This window comes from Scyliorhinus torazame, chromosome 23 (genome assembly GCF_047496885.1).
Source record: "Scyliorhinus torazame isolate Kashiwa2021f chromosome 23, sScyTor2.1, whole genome shotgun sequence".
NCBI classification, from domain to species: domain Eukaryota; kingdom Metazoa; phylum Chordata; class Chondrichthyes; order Carcharhiniformes; family Scyliorhinidae; genus Scyliorhinus; species Scyliorhinus torazame.
Window position 1 is genome coordinate 51,216,210 of NC_092729.1, and position 20,771 is coordinate 51,236,980.

Here is a 20,771-nt window from a genome sequence, read left to right on the forward strand (position 1 = left end):
CTCTCTCTCACTGTTTCTGTTTCTCTTTCTCTCCCTCTCCCTCGATACAGCTCTCTCTCAACCCTCGATTTCTCTCTCTCTTCATTTTCTTCTTCACTTTCTTTCTCACTCTCCCACGATATATGTCTCTGAACCTTCAATTTCTCTCTCTCTCTCTCTCTTTCCTTCTTTTTCTCTGCCTCTCTCTTCGTTCATTTCGCTCTCACAACCCTCGATTTCTCTCTCTCGCTCCCCTTCCTTTTATCTCTATCTTTCCCTCTCTTTCCCTCTCTTTCCCTCTCTTTCCCTGTCTTTCCCTCTCTTTCTCTCTCTTTCTCTCTCTTTCTCTCCCTTCCTTGATATTGCTGCCTGTCAACCCTCGATTTCTCTCGCTCTCACCTCTCTCTCTAATCTTTCTCTACCGCTTTCTCTCCCATTGCCTCACTGTCGTTCTCTTTCTCTCTCCCTCTCTTTCACTCTCTCTCCATCTTCTCCATCTCTTTCTCGCTCTTAACCCCTCTCTCTATCGCTCTCTCTATCCTTCCTTTGCTCTTCCTCGTTTTCTCTCTTTTCTTCTCTTTCTTTCTCTCCCTCGACTCTCGATTTCTCTCTGCCACTCTCGCTCCTTTCTCTCTTTCTCTCTATTCTACTCTCTTTCACCCCGATATAGATCTGTGTCATCCCTGGATTTCACTCACTCTCTCTCTTTCTCTCTCTCTCTCTCTCGCTCCTTCGTTTTCTCTTTTTATCTCTCTTTCTCTCTCTCCCTCAATATAGTTCTTTTTCAACCCTCGATTTCTCTGTACTTCTCTCCGTCATTCTCTCACCTTCTTTTTCTCTTTCTGCCTTTTCCCTCTCTTTCTGTCTCTTTCTCACTCTTTCTCTCTCTTTCCTTCGATATGGCTCTCTCGCAACCTTCATGGTCTCTCTCTCTCTCTCTCCTTCTGTTTCTCTTTCTCTCTTTTTCCCTCCTTTTCCCTCTCTTTCTCTCTCATTCTCTCTCTTCCTCGATGTAGCTCTCCCTCAAACCTCAATATCTCTCAGACTCTCTTCTTTCTTTTTCATTTTCTCTTTCCTCGCTTCCTTTGTCTTTCTATTTCTCTCTATCTCTCATTGTCTCTCTCACCTTATTTTTCTCCTTCTCTTTCTTTTCTCCCTCTTCCCTCTCTTTTCTTCACTTTCTCTCTCTCAACCCTCAATTTCTCTCTCTTCTCCCCTTCTTTCAGCGAGGGACACACAGAGAGCGAGGGACACACAGAGAGCGAGGGACACACAGAGAGCGAGGGACACACAAAGAGCGAGGGACGCACAGAGAGCGAGGGACACACAGAGAGCGAGGGACACACAGAGAGCGAGGGACGCACAGAGAGCGAGTGACACACAGAGAGCGAGGGACACACAGAGAGCGAGGGACGCACAGAGAGCGAGGGACACACAGAGAGCGAGTGACACACATAGCGAGGGACACAAATAGCGAGGGACACACAGAGCGAGGGACACACAGAGAGCGAGGGACGCACAGAGAGCGAGGGACACACAGAGAGCGAGTGACACACATAGCGAGGGACACAAATAGCGAGGGACACACAGAGCGAGGGTCGCACAGAGAGCGAGGGACACACAGAGAGCGAGTGACACACAGAGAGCGAGGGACACACACAAAGAGCGAGGGACACACAGAGAGTGAGGAACACACACAGAGAGCGAGGGACACACAGAGAGCTGGGACACACAGAGAGCGAGGAACACACAGAGAGCGAGGGACGCACAGAGAGCGAGGGACACACAGAGAGCGAGGGACACACAGAGAGCGAGGGACGCACAGAGAGCGAGGGACACACAGAGAGCGAGGAACACACAGAGAGCGAGGGACGCACAGAGAGCGAGGGACACACAGAGAGCGAGGGACACACAGAGAGCGAGGGACGCACAGAGAGCGAGGGACACACAGAGAGCGAGTGACACACATAGCGAGGGACACAAATAGCGAGGGACACACAGAGCGAGGGTCGCACAGAGAGCGAGGGACACACAGAGAGCGAGTGACACACAGAGAGCGAGGGACACAGAGAGCGAGGGACACAGAGAGCGAGGGACGCACAGAGCGAGGGACACACAGAGAGCGAGGGAGACACAGAGAGCGAGGGACACAGAGAGCTAGGGACACACAGAGAGCTAGGGACACACAGAGAGCGAGGGACACACAGAGAGCGAGGGACACACAGAGAGCGAGGGAGACACAGAGAGCGAGGGACACAGAGAGCTAGGGACACACAGAGAGCGAGGGACACACAGAGAGCGAGGAACTCACAGAGAGCGAGGGACACACAAAGAGAGAGGGACACACAGAGCGAGGGACACACAGAGCGAGGGACACACAGAGCGATGGACACACAGAGCGAGGGACACACAGAGCGAGGGACACACAGAGCGAGGGACACACAGAGTGAGGGACACACAGAGCGAGGGACACACAGAGCGAGGGACACACAGAGCGAGGGACACACAGAGCGAGGGACACACAGAGAGCGAGGGGCGCACAGAGAGCGAGGGGCGCACAGAGACCGAGGGACACACAGAGAGCGAGGGACTCACAGAGAGCAAGGGACACACAGAGCGAGGGACGCACAGAAAGCGAGGGACACACAAAGAGAGCGCGGGACACACAGAGAGCCTTGGCCACCGACTCACCTGGCGTTGTATACGGGGGGTCGGAAACGGGACGTCTTTCACCGAGTCGATGGCACGGAGGCGAGATTGACGGGCTGGAAGGCTTCCCCTCCCCTAGTTGGGAGATCAAGCCCCGCTCTGATACCCTGTTTTGGAGGGAGATGACCGCAGGGGACACCTGCATTGCCTTCCTGCTCTTTCTCTGCCTTAATAGCTGTTTTCTTGTGTATAATGTTTTAATGGTCCCTGTTTAATGTTGGACATTGTTTTAATCATCTTTGATTTTTGTGTGTATACTGTTCAAATGGTCTCTGTTTAATATAAGAAACTGTTTAAATGGCCATTTTTGCGTGGAGAGTACTATTTAAATCGGCTCTTTAACGTAGGAACCTTTTTAAATAATCTGTGTTGACTGGAGGTCACTATTTAAATGTTCTACGTTTAATGTAGGTCCAGGGCACTATTTTAGTTCCCTCTGTTGAAAGGAGGACACTTTTTCAATACTCTCTTTTGAATGCAGAACGGTATTTAAATCAACGCGGTTTTCTGTCGGAAACGGTTTAATTGGTCTATTTAATGTACGAAAATGTTCTAATGACCTCACATTGTTTAAGTAGTTTGTATTTAATATTGTACACGGCTTAAATAGTCTCTGTTAAATTCAGGACACAGGTTAAATAAACTATTTTTTAAAAGGATATGTTTCTAATGTTAGCTTCATGTCGGACACTCATTCAAAGGACCTTTTAAAAATTTGTTCATGGGATGTGGGCGTCGCAGTCTGTGCCAGAATTTTCTGCCAATCCGAAATGGATTGTTAAGAGTCAACAACATAGCTGTGGGTCTGACGTCACATGTCGGCCGGACCAGGTAAAGGCGGCAGATTTCCTCCCGAAAGGACATTTGTGAACCAGATGGGTTTTTACGACAATTGTTTCATGGTCACCATCAAACTTTCAGTGAATTCAAATGTCACCATCTGCCATGGTGGGACTTGAACCTGCGTCCCCAGAGCAGTGCTTAGGGTCTCTGAGTCTTTGGTTAACTCGTCCAATGGAAATACCACTACGCCACCGCCTCCCCTCTACATCTATTCCTGATACCTTTTGTCGCTTACCGAATCTCCTCCCCATCCTCTCTTTGCCTTCCGCACCCAGTGACAGTCATTCCCATCTCTCCGAATCCTTTCTAAACACACTGAAAATCTTCCTTAGCCGCTCATTCCCTCCCCACCCATTGAAATTATTTAAGTTCCCTTGACCCCCGTCACCACCGCTTTCCTATCCACTGAAACGTTTCCCAGCACCATCTGCACTCACTGGAAATTCCCCTCACTATTCTTCTCCCTCCGACCGTTCAAATATCTTGGAGCAAGATCAATCCATCTGTGACGCAGAAAACTCCTTCCCCTCCAGCAGGAATTTCATTCCTTGCGCTAAAATCTTTCACAGTCCTCTAATATCCTTTCCGGTAACCGCCAACCCCGCACCGTGTCCGGAACCCCTCCATGGCGACTAGAGACCCTTCATCCGTGAACCCCTCCATGGCGACTAGAGACCCTTCATCCGTGAACCCCTCCATGGCGACTAGAGACCCTTCATCCGTGAACCCCTCCATGGCGACTAGAAACCTTGCAAGGTGCCTGAACCCCTCCATGGCGCCTGGAGACGCTTCACGGTGTTCCGAACAGTTCCATGGCACCTAGAAACCCGTAACTGTGTTCTGAAACACTCCATGGCGTTCAGAAACACTTCACCGTGCCTTGAACCCCTCCATGGCGCCTCAATGCAGTTCACGGCGCCGAGAAACCGTTAACGGTTCCGGGAAAACTTTTGTGGTGTTCTGAAAACATCCGGGGTGCCCTGAAAAATGAAAGCAAACCTCAGCACCCACTGAACATTTCCTCCACACTCTGATCTCCTGCACCATCCTCTGAATCACTTCACCATCCTCTTACTCACCCACTAAATCCCTCCCCTATTTTCTGAATCAATTGCCGAGCTCCAGAACCATTTCCATGGTTACCTTCTATCACTTCCAGACCCCCAGCTCGTTCTCCATAGCCCAGTACTTGAGACATCCTCACATGTAAGTGGTCAGAGAGCTGATATTGTGGCCCCCTATCTTATCTCAGACCATTTGCATCGACCTCCCCTCCCCTTTCTCTGGAATGAACACATCTGTTCCCAGCCTCAATTCAAACCGGACACCTTCGCTACAGACAGCCTGATCCTGAGGGGAAACAAGACATGAAGCAGTGACCAATGCAGTAAGTTTTATTTCTGATTACAGGCCATTATCCAGACAGCAGGAATACAAGGTCAGGTGTTAGAGGAGTGAAGTAATAAATTAGCCTGTTGTCCAGGAAAGAAGCTTCCATTCAGAGAGAACATGGAGATCCCGGGTTGATGGTCGCCCCTCACTGGATCATTCATCTTTACCTTCAATCCGAATTTGACCCATCATCGTTTTGGGAAGGGAGAAAGTCACGTGCAATCTTCTCAGTGACTGACGGATCCCTGTATCTGGCCTCCAACATCGGAGTTTTTGATTTATAACCGTCTAAGAGTAAAAGAAAACATGATGAAGGAATTAATTACGGGTTGTTCAGCCTGATGGAGAACAATGAGAAAACAGAAAGCAGAATCTCTCAGCCTGACAGGGACACACTCGGCACAAAGCAGCAACATTAGGTTTGTTGTATATAATAATATTCCACAGTTTACAGCCTCCCACTCCCAGACTTGTATAAACCCACTCCGTCTCCCCACCTCCTGGTCGGAACAAACTCATTCCCTCCCTCCACCTGCTGGTCTGTACAAACACACTCCCTCCACCTCCTGGTCTGTACAAACTCCCTCCCTCCCTCCACCTGCTGGTCTGTACAATCTCACTCCCTCCACCTCCTGGTCTGCACAAACTCACTCCCTCCACCTCCTGGTCTGTACAAACTCACTCCGTCCACCTCCTGGTCTGTACAAACTCACTCCCTCCACCTCCTGGTCTGGACAAACTCACACCCACCACCTCCTGGTCTGCACAAACTCACGCCCTCCACCTCCTGGTCTGTACAAACTCACTTTCTCCATCCACCGCCTGGTCTGTACAAACTCACTCCCTCCACATCCTGGTCTGTACAAACTCACACCCTCAACCTCCTGTCTGTACAAACTCACTCCCTCCACATCCTCGTCTGTACAAACTCACTCACTCCACCTCCTGGTCTGTACAAACTCACACCCTCCACATCCTGGTCTGTACAAACTCCCTCCCTCCACCTCCTGGTCTGTACAATCTCACTCCCTCTCCTCCTCGTCTGTACAAACTCACGCCCTCCACCTACTGGTCTGTACAAACTCACTTCCTCCATCCACCTCCTGGTCTGTACAATCTCACTCCCCCTCCTCCTCATCTGTACAAACTGACTCCCTCCCACCGCCTCCTGGTCTGGACAAACTCACTTTCTCCATCCACCGCCTGGTCTGTACAAACTCCCGCCCTCCCTCCACCTCCTGGTCTGTACAAACACATTCCCTCCACCTCCTGGTCTGGACAAACACATGCCCTCCCTCCACATCCTGCTCTGTAAAAACGCACACCCTCCAACTCCTGGTCTGTACAAACTCACTCACTCCCTCCACTCGTGGTCTTCACAAACTCACTCCCTCCACCTCACGGTCTGTACAAACTCACTCCCTCCACCTCCTGGTCTGTACAAACTTACTCCCTCCCTCCACCTCCTGGTCTGTACAAAGTCACTCCCTCAACCTCCTGGTCTGTACAAACTCACCCCCACCACCTCCTGGTCTGTACAAACTCCCTCACTCCCTCCACCTCCTGGTCTGCACAAACTCGCTCCCTCCACCTCCTGGTCTGTACAAACTCACTCCCTCCACCTCCTGGTCTGTACAAACTCTCTCGCTCCACCTCCTGGTCTGTACAAAGTCACTCCCTCAACTTCCTGGTCTGTACAAACTCACTCCCTCCACCTCCTGGTCTGCACAAACTCACTCCCTCCACCTCCTGGTCTGCACAAACTCACTTCCGCCACCTCCTGGTCTGTACAAACTCTCTCGCTCCACCTCCTGGTCTGTACAAACTCTCTCGCTCCACCTCCTGGTCTGTACAAAGTCACTCCCTCAACTTCCTGGTCTGTACAAACTCCCTCACTCCCTCCACCTCCAGGTCTTCACATACTCACTCTCTCCACCTCCTGGTCTGTACAATCTCCCTCCCTCCACCTCCTGGTCTGTACAAACTCGCTCCCTCCACCTCCTGGTCTGTACAAACTCCCTCCCTCCACCTCCTGGTCTGTACAAACTCCCTTCCTCCACCTCCTGGTCTGTACAAACTCCCTCCCTCCACCTCCTGGTCTGTACAAACTCCCTCCCTCCACCTCCTGGTCTGTACAAATTCCCTCCCACCACCTCCTGTTCTGTAAAAACTCACACCCTCCACCTCCTGGTCTGTACAAACTCGCTCCCTCCACATCCTGGTCTGTACAAACTCACTCCCTCCACCTCCTGGTCTGGACAAACCCCTTCCCTCCCTCCACCTCCTGGTCTGTACAAACTCGCTCCCTCCACATCCTGGTCTGTACAAACTCACTCCCTCCCTCCACCTCCTGGTCTGTACAAACTCCCTCCCTCCACCTCCTGGTCTGGACAAACCCCTTCCCTCCCTGCACCTCCTGGTCTGTACAAACTCGCTCCCTCCACATCCTGGTCTGTACAAACTCACTCCCTCCCTGCACCTCCTGGTCTGTACAAACTCCCTCCCTCCACCTCCTAGTCTGTACAAACCCCTTCCCTCCCTCCACCTCCAGGTCTGTACAGATATACTCCCTCCTCCTCCTGGTCCGGACAAGCTCACTCAATCCCTCCACCTCTTGGTCTGTACAAACTCACACCCTCCACCTCCTGGTCTGCACAAACTCCCTCCCTCCACCTTCTGGTGTGTACAATCTCACTCCCTCCACCTCCTGATCTGTACAGACTCACTCCCTCCCTCCTCCTCCTGGTCTGTACAAATAGACTCGCTTCCTCCACCTCCTGGTCTGTACATACTTACACCCTCCACCTCCTGATCTGTACAAATAGCCTCCCTCCCTCCACCTCTTCGTCTGTACAAACTCACACCCTCCACCTCCTGGTCTGCACAAACTCACTCCCTCCACCTCCTGGTCTGTACAAACTCCCTCCCTCCCTCCACCTGCTGGTCTGTACAAACTCACTCCCTCCACCTCCTGGTCTGTACAATCTCACTCCCCCCTCCTCCTCGTCTGTGCAAGCTCACTCCCTCCCACCACCTCCTGGTTTGTACAAACTCACTTCCTCCATCCACCTCCTGGTCTGTACAAACTCCCTCCCTCCCTCCACCTCCTGGTCTGTACAAACACATTCCCTCCACCTACTGGGCTGGACAAACACACGCCCTCCCTCCAAATCCTGCTCTGTACAAACGCACACCGTCCAACTCCTGGTCTGTACAAACTCACTCCCTCTACATCCTGGTCTGTACAAACGCACTCCCTCCACCCTCTGGTCTGTACAAACTCCCTCCCTCCACCTCCTTGTCTGTACAAACCCCCTCCCTCCACCTCCTGGTCAGTACAACTCACACCCTCCACCTCCTGGTCTGTACAAACTCACTCCCTCTACATCCTGGTCTGTACAAACTCCCTCCCTCCACCTCCTGGTCTGGACAAACACACTCCCTCCACCTCTTGGTCTGTACAAACTACCTCCCTCCACCTCCTGGTCTGTACAAACTCACTCCCTCCCTCCACCTTCTGGTCTGTACAAATTCACTCCCTCCACCTCCTGGTCTGTAAAAACTCCCTCCCTCCACCTCCTGTTCTGTACAAACTCCCTACCTCCACCTCCTGGTCAGTACAAACTCCCTCCCTCCACCTCCTGGTCTGTACAAACTCCCTCCCTCCACCTCCTGGTCTGTACAAACTCACTCCCTCCACATCCTGATCTGTACAAACTCACTCCCTCCACCTCCTGATCTGTACAAACTCCCTCCCTCCACCTCTGGGTCTGTACAAACTCCCTCTCTCCCTCCACCTCCTGGTCCATACAAACTCCCTCCCTCCACCTCCTGGTCTGGACAAACACACTCGCTGCCTCCACCTCCTGGTGTTTACAAACTAACTCCCTCCACCTCCTGGTCTGTACAAACTCCTTCCCTCCCTCCACCTCCTGGTCTTGACAAACTCCCTCCCTCCACCTCCTGGTCTGTACAAACTCCCTCCCTCCCTCCAACTCCTGGTCTACACAAACGTACTCCCTCCACCTCCTGGTCTGTACAAACTCACTCCCTCCACCTCCTGGACTGTGCCAACTCCCTCCCTCCACCTCCTGGTCTGTACAAACTCACTCCCTCAACCTCCTGGTCTGTACAAACTCACTCCCTCCACTTCCTGGTCTGTACAAACTCCCTCACTCCCTCCACCTCCTGGTCTTCACATACTCACTCCCTCCACCTGGTCTGTACAAACTCACGCCCTCCACCTCCTGGTCTGTACAAAGTCACTCCCTCAACCTCCTGGTCTGTACAAACTCTCTCCCTCCACTTCCTGGTCTGTACAAACTCCCTCACTCCCTCAACCTCCTGGTCTGTACAAACTCACTCCCTCCACTTCCTGGTCTGTACAAACTCCCTCACTCCCTCCACCTCCTGGTCTTCACATACTCACTCCCTCCACCTCCTGGTCTGTACAAACTATCTCCCTCCACCTCCTGGTCTGTACAAACTCACTCCCTCCTTCCACCTCCTGGTCTGTACAAATTCACTCCCTCCACCTCCTGGTCTGTATAAACTCACTCCCTCCACCTCCTGGTCTTTACAAATTCACACCCTCAACCTCCTGGTCTGCACAAAGTCACTCCATCCCTCTACCTCCTGGTCTACATCAACACCCTCCCTCCCTCCTCCTAGTCTGTACAAACTCACTACCTCCCTCTACCTCCTGTACCGAAGTACAGTGAAAATTAAATGGGGAGAAATAGCTGATGGAGATGCTGATCCTGTCTTCACACACAGTCCACACTCTCACAATCTGTAGCAGTGTCAGTGACCGGGAGCAGTAACTGAATTCTGCAATAAGGACAATGACAGAGTTTGCTATCCGGATCAATGATCCCACTATGACCCAGCAACGTGCCCCGCTCAGTAACTTGTGGTTTCATTATTGATCCGTGTGGAACAGCTCACAAAACCAACAAGCCCCGCGAAACACTCCGATAGTGACTAAAATATCAGAGATTTACCAATGGAGATTGTTTATCCTGAATTCTTCAGTTTGTTTTAGAATCTCACAATCCACATCTCTTAACCTATCAAACCATTGCATTCAAAGCAAATACAATCGATTTAAAATTAATCTGCATGAACCCCAGCGGCTTTAGTGTTGGAGAACGTTCAGAGATTCTTCCTTCCTTCCATAATACCTGGTCTCGCTCCAGTAGGATTGCTCTGAGTCAGCACGAGAAGTACAAGCACCAGGAACAGCGCTTTCTGCATCTTCACTGGGGTCTGTCAGAGTTACGGTCAGAATGCTGGTGTAGATCTGCTCTCTATCTAATCGCGGAGTGTTGCTGCTTTTATAATCCCACGAGCGGGCGTGTCTGCTTCCTGGTGATATCATTGGAAACAGCGATATAGTGCAGATGAACACGTGGCTAAAGAACTAGTGCAGAAGGGAGGGCTTCAATTTGTTTGATCACTGGGATGTCTTCCACGGAAGGCGAGGCCTTACAAGAAGGGTAGGTTACACCTGAACTAGAGGGGCACCAATATCCTGACTGGGAGGTTTGCTTGTATGCTATCTGTCTCACTTGTTGTACTCCGTGCATTGAAGCAGATACACTCCAGACCTCCAGGCCCACTGAGTTCGACCTCCCTCAGCCTACCCTTCCTGTTATCCTGGCTGACCCTGGTACCATGCTCATCCCCAGTCTCTACACTTGCTGGCGTACTGTCCTGATTCCCACCCCTGCCAGATTAGTTTAAACCCACCCGCACAATACAGCTGTAGATGGTTGGGCCCCCGGCAATATCCTGAGGAACTCCTGCAGCGATGTCCAACCATCGTACCTTCTGCCAGGTATGACTCCAACCAGCGGAGAGTTTTCCCCCTGATTCCCATTGACTCACAGTGGAACATCATCTTTGTGTATTTCATGATGCCTTTCTTATATTCCTTTCTTTATCTCTGTCCCACATCCCGACTACTGCCTGGGGGTCTGTACCTAACTCCCATCAGGCTTTTTCCCCTTTCTGCTCCTCAACTCTACCCACGCAGATTCTATGCCTTCCAACCCTATATCGCTTCTGACTATAAATTGAATTCATTTCCTTACTAACAATGCAACCACGCTCACTCGTCCCAGCTGCGTGTCCTTTCTGGAGGGCATATAGCATTGGCCATTTAAATGCCAGCCCTGATCCCCTTGCTGCCACGAGTCTGTGATGCCCCCAACATCGTACCGGCCAAATTTCAATTTGCGCGACCATCTTATTCACCTTGTTTCGTATAATGCGCGCATTCAGGTGCAACCCCCTCATTCCAGAATAGACCGCCACCACCGCCCCACTCCGTCATCATATTTGTCCCCTCTTTTGCTTTAGCTGAAGTTGGATTCCTGCCACCTTCTCCTGTTGTACTAGGTGTTCTGGAAATTTTACTATCCTTTCTGGAGGCCTCGGCCCCTTTAATTAAATTAAAGTCTTCTCCATTAACCTGCGCTTCTACCTTCTCCTTTAACTTGGAGTTTCTAAACCACGCCCATATGTTCGGGTCGTGCCCGGCACTGGATGGGTTCTGGAGGGGGGTTGCGAGAACTATATCTAAGGTGGTGAAAGTCCAGGTCAAGCCAAGTTGGGGGCTAGCACTATTTGGAGTGGCGGACGAGCCGGGTGTGCAGGAGGCGAAAGAGGCCGGCATTCTGGCCTTTGCGTCCCTGGTAGCCCGGCGGAGGATCTTGTTAGTGTGGAAAGATGCGAAGCCCCCCAGTGTGGAAGCCTGGATAAATGACATGGCAGGGTTTATCAAGTTGGAGAGGATAAAGTTTGCCTTGAGAGGGTCAGTGCAGGGGTTCTCCAGGCGGTGGCAACCATTCCTAGACTATCTCGCGGAGCGTTAGATGAAGATCGGTTAGCAGCAGCAGCAGCAACCCGGGGGGAGGGGGGACATCTCTTTCGGGGGGGGGGGGAGGCTGGACGGGGAAAGGGGTTTTCCTGGGGGCACTTGAGCAAGAAAATACATAAATGTTCAGGAAAGTTAATCTGTGCGGGAGGAATCGAATGTACAAAGTTCTGTATTATGTCGATTTGATATGTTTATGTCTTGCTCGGTGACTTTTCTTTTCTTTCTGTTGGGGGGGGGGGGGGGGGGGGTTATATGGGTGAAAATTTTGTTGAAAAATTCTTAACAAAACATATTTTTAAATAAAAACTTGGAGTTTTTATCCCATAACCCAGTAACCCCACCCAATACTCAGGGCAATTCTGGACACTAAGGACAATTTAACATGGCCAGTCCACCTAACCTGCACATCTTTGGGCTGTGGGAGGAAACCGGAGCACCCGGAGGAAACCCACGCACACACGGGGAGGATGTGCAGACTCCGCACAGTGACCCAAGCCGGAATCGAACCTGGGACCCTGGAGCTGTGAAGCAATTGTGCTATCCACAATGTTACCGTGCTGCCCGGTTGACTGGGACGCATTTATTTCCAGGGGTTTGGATCTATAGAACTTGTACAGAGCATCCATGTGGGCATCTTGAAACAATATGTAGATAGTCCAACTAGGAAAGGGTTCGCACTGGGTCTGGCACAGCGGAATGACCATGGCCAGGCTTTTGAAATTTCTGTTGGGGAACATTTCATGAAGAGTGACCATAATCTATTTTGTTTTAAGGTACTGTTAGACAAAGATAAGAGTTGTCCTCGGGTGAAGGTGCTAATTTGGTGGAAGGCTGATTATAACAATATTCGGCAGGAACTGAACAGTCCAGATTGGGAGACGTGGGGGGGGGGGGGGGGGCGGTGGGGGGGAGGCGGATATTTGGGAGTATATCAACATCTAGCATGTGGAACGGTTTCTAATGTCAGTTGAAAGGAAGTCAGGACCGGGATGATCCTGTGAGGAAGAATAAGAAGGACAAGTTTTGGGAACGTTGGATAATGAGGGATATTGTGAGCCTTGTCCAAAGAAAAATGAAGCATGTGTAAGGGCTGGATGGCTGGGAACACACAAAGCCTGTGAGGAATTTAAATAAAACAGGAAGGAACATACGCTAGGAGTCAGGGCTTAAAGGGTCATGAAAAACGTCATCGGCAAACAGGATTAAATAAAAGCCCAAGTCTATTAGACATATATAATGAGCAAGAGATGAGCCAGGTAAAGGATTGGCCAAGTGAAGGACAGCGGAGGGAATATCTGCTTGGAACCAGAGGAAATCGGCGAGGTACTGAATGAGTACTTTGCATCAGCATTTACCACAGAGAACGACTTGAGGAATGGTGTGTCTGGGGAAGGGTGGGGTACATTGGTCAGCTCAGGCTTGTGGAGCCGAAGGGCCTGTTCATGTGCTGTACCTTTCTTTGTTCGTCTTCACCCCAGATGAGATGGCCAAACCCCTGCCCCAGACAGCACCAGAACCAGCGAGATTATCGATCTTGGTTCCAGTAAATAATACCAATGCCGGTAACTGTACTCTCCCCGATGACGCCTCCATTTCTTTCTCCGCCGCCCCGCCCCCCACACACACTTTAACCGATCCCTGTACCATGGTCAATTTGGTCATCCTCTCTCCAGTCCCCGATTCCACCCAATCAGGTGGAAAGAATGTCGAACTTTTTGGAGATGGACATGGGCTGAGGATCCTGTAACTCTACCTCCTGGACTCCTCCACCTGGATCTCATCCCTCTCCCCACATCACCCTTCTTATGTTACGTGTCTCTTAGTTCCTCAGCTAGGTTATATTCATGTCCCATTTTTTGTAACCATATGTAATCATATATACATGACTCGTATCTCGTATTCCATAACTCTTATTTATGTCTGAATTATTTCCGACCTTATATTACCTATATTCCACTGAATTGTCTTCCAAAATTAGGTCTAAAAAATTATCTTTCTTCATATTGTTTAAATTAACTAGGAGCCTCCCTCACTCCAGGGATCGATGTCCAATAAGGGAATACACTCAGAATATCAGGAGCAACATTTGCCAAATGTTAAAATCTGTAAGATACATCTACAATTTGACACAGCTGCCTCAGTTACAGAGACAGAGTGTCAAAGAGAATACCCTCAGCGGCTGAATATCCACAGGGTTTGGGAAAACAGAATTCAAAAGATCCAAAATCCTCTGAGATAAATATTGTTCACCTCGTTTCAGTCTTCAGTGGCGGCCCCTGAGACTGCGTCTCCCCTATCCAGATTGACCGGTGAGTGTCTACAGATACGGGTGGATATATCGCGATGCGGAGTAGGTATTTGAGTGAGACATGAGAGCAGAAGGACAGTGTACAGTTTATGGTATAAATAGTCTTCCTTATACAGGCACACAGAGTGTAAAGAACAGATTGAATTATCTCAGCTACAAAGTCAACTTGGCTGTCACAACATGGCAGACATGACAGAGACATGACTGCAAGATGCCCACAACTAGAAAGGCTGACCAAACAGCTAATCAAATCCACAAAAACGGTGCCTGAAAGCAACCTCGCAAGTGAAAACATCGGCATCACAGGAAACATTTACAATTTTTAAGGAAAATGAGAAAAGTTAGAAGATAATTGGGCCCTTTTAAACTTATAATGGGGCTGTCTTCAATTAAAAGAAGGTGGTGACAGATATGCTGAAGGATGGATTGCTTTCAATATTTACAATAGAGGAAGAGGTTGGCATGCCAGAGGTCTCAAGGACAATATTATTAAACAGGAGCAGGGATTTATTAAAATTCACACAGTCTGCGCATCACTATTGGAGAAATTACTCATGTTGGAATGTGACAGATACCAAGGAATAGGCCCTTCCCATTCCAGGGGTTTTAAGGAAGGAGTTGGGAACATTGCAGATTCCTGAAATGACGAGTAACCGTGCTAGCAATGAACATGACCCTTATTCTGGAACTGTGTCTCCGAGTTCAACTAGTGAGCTCGTATGCATAATCCTCATGCTGTAAATGTGAGTCTTAGTTCTCCAGCGAGCTTATGTACATGACCATTAATCTGTAACCGTGTTTCTCAGTCACCCAGAGGTGTATGCACGTAATATATTTCATGTAACTGTCACCAAATTCTCAAGCAAGCTTCCTTACAGTACTCTTGTTCTGTAACTGGGCCCGCCAGTTCCACAGGGAGCTGACACACATGACGTTTGTTCTGTAACTGTATCTCCTGGTTAACAGGCAGTGTGCACACATGATCCTTACTCTGTAACTGTGTCTCCCAGTTAACAGGTAGTTTGTAAAAATGATCGTTATTCTGCAACGTTGTCTCCTAGTTCTATAGCGACATCATTTAAATGTCACTTGTTCAATTGCTGTTTCTCCTAGGTCGCTGCCTATGAAATTTTCAATGGTTTTAATATTCATGTCCAATTTTTTCCGACCTTTGCTTCTATATTTCCGTCTAAATTTTCTTGCAAACTTTGGCCTCAATAATGATCTTCCTTCACGTTATTTAAACTGTCTCGGATTCTGCCTCACCGACGGATCTGGTGAATAATTAAAGATCTCAGAGGTAGACATCCTTTCGGAAGGAGCGGTCACAGTATGGTTGAATTTAAAATACAGATGGAGGGTAAGAAGCTAAAATCCTATTGCAGCTTCATCTGCTTAAGCAAAGGAGACGACACTGAGGGAGGAGTTGGCTAATGTAGACTGGGAGCAAAGACTTCATGGTTGGACAATTGACGAAACGTGGAGTACATTCAGAGTTTATTCATAGTGCTCCGCAAAGGTATGTTGCAGTGAAATTGAAGGAGTGGAGGAAAAGGGATAATCAGCCATGGGTATCGAAGGGAAAACGTGAATAAAAATCCAAACAAAGTGGCAAAGATTAGTGGGAAACTCGAGCATTTGGAAACCTTTGCAAGTCAATAGAAAGCCACGAAAAAAGCAATAAAGAAAAGGAAGATAGATTAAGAGACTAAAGTAGCTGAGAATATAAATGAAAAGGAGTGGTTAGGGTCAACATTGGTCCTTTCGAGTATGAGAACGGGATTTAATAATGGGAATTGAGGAAATGGCGATGGAGTGAACGAATATGTTGTGTCGGTCTTCACAGTATAAGCCACAAACAGCATGCCAATAATTAAAGGCAAGGAGGCTATGGCAGGTAAGGACCTAGAAACGATCATTATTACTAATGAGATAGTGTTGGGTAAGCTATTGGGGCTACAGGTACACACGTCTCCTGGCCATGATGGAATGCATCCCAGGGAACTAAAAGAGATGGCGGCGGAAATAGCAAATGCACTCGTGATAGTTTACCAAATGTCGCTGGAACCTGGGGCGATTCTGGCAGATTGGAAAACAGCAAATATGACGCCACTGATTTAAAAAGGAGGGAGACAAAAGGCCAGTTAGCTCAACTTCTGTAGTGGGGGAAATGCTAGAATTTATCATCAAGGAAGAAATACCGAGACATCTGGATCGAATGTGTCCCAATAGGCAGACGCAGCATGGGTTCATGAAAGGCCGGTCATGCTTCACTAATTGTCTGGAATTCTATGAGGGCATTACTAGCTCGGTAGACAACGGGGAACTCGCGGATGTGAGGAATCTGAATTTCCAGAAGACATTCGACAAGGTACCGCACGAAAGGCTGCTACATCAGTTAAAGGTGTAAATTGTTACGGGTAATACAGTAGAATATATAGAGGATTGGTTAACTGAAAGAAAGCAAAGAGTGGGGAAAACAGTTTTTTTCTTGTTGGTGATCATTGGCTAGTTGTGTTCCTCGTGGATCAGTGTTGAGATCGCAATTGTTTACAATTTACATAGATAATTTGGAGTTTGGGACCAATTGTAATGTGTCAAAGTTCGCAGATGTCACTAAGATGAGTGTTGGAGCAAAGTTTACAGGACACTGAATGTCTGCAGAAGGTTGTAGATAGTTTAAGTCAGTAGGTAAGGATCTGGCAGGTGGAGTACATGTTTGGTAAATGTGTCAATCTATTTTGGTAGGAATAAAGCAAAATGGACTATGATTTAAATGGTAAAAAATGTCAGCTTGCTGCTGTGCAGAGGGACCTGGGTTTCCATGTGCATGAATCGCAAAATGTTAGCTTGCAGGTTCAGCAGGTGATTAAGGCGGCAAATGATATGTTGTCGTTCATTGCCAAAGGGATGGAATTTAAAGAACAGTAAGGTTATGTTGCAGCTGTTCAAGGTGCTGGTGAGGCCACACCTGGACTACTGTGCACAGTTTTGGTGTCCATCCTTGAGAAAGGATGTGCTGACATTGGAGGGGTGCAGAGGAGATTCAGCAGGTTTATTCCGGAGTTGAAACGCTTGTCTTTTGACGAGAGACTGAGTAGACTGTGACTATACTGATTGGAATTTGGAAGAATGAGGTGGGACCTTCTGGAAACAAATGACGGGAATAGATAGGATAGATGCAGGGAGGTTGTTTTCACTGCTGAGTGAATCTAGGACTAGAAGGCATAGCCTCAAAATATGGGACAGCAGATTTAAGACTGAGTTTAGGAGGAACTTCTTCACCCGAAGGGTTGTGAATCTGTGGAAATCCCTGCCCAGTGAAGCAGTTGTTGCTGCCTCGTTGAATCTGTTTTTAAGACAAAGATAGATATATCTTTGAACAGTAAAGGAATTAAGGTTTATGGTGAGCGGGAGGGTAAGTGGAGATGAGTCCACAAAAAGATCACCCACGATCTAATTGAATGGCGGAGCTGCTCGAGCGGCCAGATGGCCTACTCCTCTCTCTGGGTCTTATGTTTTTATTGTGTTCTTATGTCGAACAGTGAAATACTCTCAGCAGATCAGCAGAAACACTTGCAAACTATTCAAATACACCCGATACATTTGCAAGTTGACACATCAGCCTCAGTTACAGAGACAGCCTGTCAAAGGTTATAGTCTCTGCGGCTGGACATGCACAGACATATGGGGTAGAACATTTAAAAGATCCCAAATCATCTGAAATAAATAATATTCCCCTCGGTTCAGTCTTTAGTGTCTGCCCCTTACACTGAGATTGTATCACCTCATATCGGTCTCCCCGCATAGTGTACAGAAACGGGTGGATGTGCCACTTTAAGATGAATATTAAACATTTGGGTAATGTATTAGAGATGAACACTTTGCAGTTTACAGTATCAATACTGTTTCTGATATAAACTGATGGAGTATGAAGAAAACTTTTCATGAACGTATGAATGTATTAGAGATGAACACTTTGCAGTTTACAGTATCAACACTGTTCCTGATATAAACTGATGGAGTATGAAGAAAACTTTTCATGAACCCAGCCTCAAATTCAACTTGGGGTTGCAACATGGCAGCCAGAAAAGACATGTCTGGAGATGGTTGCAACTGTAAAGGGTGACAAAGTAGATAGTATAATCCGTAAAAATGGAGTATTGAAATAAACTCGCAAGTGAAAACAAAACATTCACAGAAAATTTGTAGTTTTATGTGGAAAAGGAGAGTGGTCGGAGAGAATGTGGCTCCTTGTAAATTCAAAATGGTTCTGTTCTCAATGAAAATAAAGTGATGAAAAACATGTAGGGTGAATGTGTTACAGTTTTCACCATTGAGGGCGCGGTTTCCATGTCAGGGAGCCTAAGAAACTATTATTGAACAGGAGCTGGGACTGAAAAAAATTCAGTCGGGGTGTCACTAATGGTGAAATTAATAGTGTTCGAACGTGAAAACTCCCCACCAACAGACCGTTCCCATTTCAGGGTCTTCAAGGGGGGAGATACAAACACTGCAGATTCCTGAAATCAGTAGAACCCAGATACCTGAGATACAGACCATTGTTCTATAATTGTGTCTCCTAATTCCCCAGCTGAATTATATGCATGACCCTCATTCTGAAATGTGGCTTCTAGTTCCACATACACATAGTATACCTGTCCCTTATTTTGTAACTATGTCGCCTGGCTCTCTGTATGACTTATACATATAACCCTTATTCTGTAACTGTCTCAGAGGTCCCCAACTAGGTTATTCAAATGACCCAGTTTCTGCAACTGTGTCTTCTGGTAACAGTTAGGTAATATGCATGATTATAGTTTTTAAAAATCTGTCTCCTAGTTTCCCACCTCGCTAATAAACATGACACCCATCCTGTAACGTGTATAGACTTTCCCCAGCTCGATTATCTGTAAATTTGCCTCTTTGTACCCCAACTAATTTTTGTACAGGATTCTTATTCTGCAACATTGTCTGCTTGTTCTCCAGGTAGAGTATATACATGTTTTCTGTAACTGTATCTTCTATAACCACCTGGCTTATATACATGACCCTTATTCTATAGCTGGCTCCTTGTCATTCTGTAACTTTGTCTCCTAGTTCCCCAGCTAACTTACGTACATGACCCTTACTCCGTACCTGTATCGCCTAGTTCCCCAGTTAACTTACATAGGTAAGGTTTACTCTGTAACTGTGTCTGCTAGTTCCCATCTACCTTTTAGACAAGACCCTTATTCTGTGCCTGTCGTGCCTCGTTTCCCAGCTAGTTTATATACAGGACCCTCATTTTGTACTCGTGTCTCCCATTCCCCAGCTAGCATGTTTAACTAACCCTTATTATGTACCCGTGACTCCCAATTTCCCCATTTGCGTATATACATGGCCCTTAGTGTGTACCTATGTCCCCTAGTGTCTCTATGTTCTCCAGCGACCATGAATACGTGGCACTTATTCTGAAACTGTCACCCAGTTCCCCAGCGAACTTACATACATACTCTTATTCTGCAACTGTGTCTCACAGTCCCGCAGCTAGCTTATAGAGATGAAACACGCGATGTTAACTGTGCCTCCAAGTTCATAGAATTCACAGTGCAGAGGGAGACCATTTGGCCCATCGAGCCTGCACAGGCCGTTAGAAAAATCACCCTACTTTAAGTCCACCTTCTCCCCGCAACCCAGTAACCCCACCCAAACCTTTTTGGACATAATGGGCAATTTAGCATGGCCACTCCACCTAACCTGCACATCCCCGGACCGTGGGAGAAAGCCGAAGCTCCCGGAGGAAACCCACGCAGACGTTGGGAGAACATGCAGACTCCGCACAGACAGTGACCGAAGCCAGGAATCGACCCTGTGACCCTGGCGTGTGAAGAAACAGTGCTAACCAATGTGTTCCTGTGCCACCCACTGACAGTGCGACCAAGTGACACTTACTCTCAGTAATAACCTGCTCGCTGACCCCCAGTTCGGTTCTACAGCAAGTGAATATGCATAACTCTTATTGTGTAACGGTGTCTCCCAATTCACCATTGTGCTTATACGCCTTACACATGTTCTATAACTGCGACCCTGAGTTCTCCGGCTAGCTTATATATATGACGCTGGAACGTGTTATCAGATGAGGTTGTGAAAGCAGATCTATTAACGGCGCTCAAAATGGATCTCGACAAATACATGGATAAGGTGGATATAGAGGGATACGGCACTAGGAAGTGCCGAGTGTTTTGGCTAAGTGTGGTATCATGGCCGTGAAAGGCTTGGAGGAGAAGGTCCTCTTCGTGTTCATTGTTTCCAAGTGAGCTTCTGTGGAACAATGAGACATGGTTACAAATCAAGGGTCATGTATCAAAGCTAGCTGGGGAACAAGGAGACACAGTTACAGAATACAGATCATTAAGATAAGCTTGCTGGGGAACTTGGAGAAACTTCCAGAATTAGGTAATGTAAATACGCTAGCTGGAGAACCAGGAGGCACGGGTGCAGAATAAGTCTCAAGTATAAAAAGTAACGATGGACCGAGTGAAGACGGTTAAGAAGGAAGGTTGGCGAGATAAGTTCAAAGGGGAACTCGGAGGTACAGAGACAGAATCACGGTCATGTGTACAGATTAGATGAAGAATTAGGAGGCACAAGATCAGAATAAGGGACAGGTAGATA

At 48.1% G+C, this 20,771-nt stretch overlaps 2 long non-coding RNA genes across 2 annotated transcripts in view; one reads left to right on the plus strand and one right to left on the minus strand.

Annotated features, from left to right (window-relative positions):
- Positions 1-20,771, plus strand: part of LOC140399605 (uncharacterized) — a 1,122,925-nt gene that overhangs the window by 973,289 nt on the left and 128,865 nt on the right. The gene's annotated exons all lie outside the window — the stretch shown is intronic.
- LOC140399604 (uncharacterized) lies at positions 4,910-10,304 on the minus strand. Its single transcript, XR_011937754.1, has 2 exons — positions 10,107-10,304; positions 4,910-5,211 (listed from the first exon to the last, which is right to left on the minus strand). It is a non-coding gene; the product is annotated as an uncharacterized lncRNA (long non-coding RNA).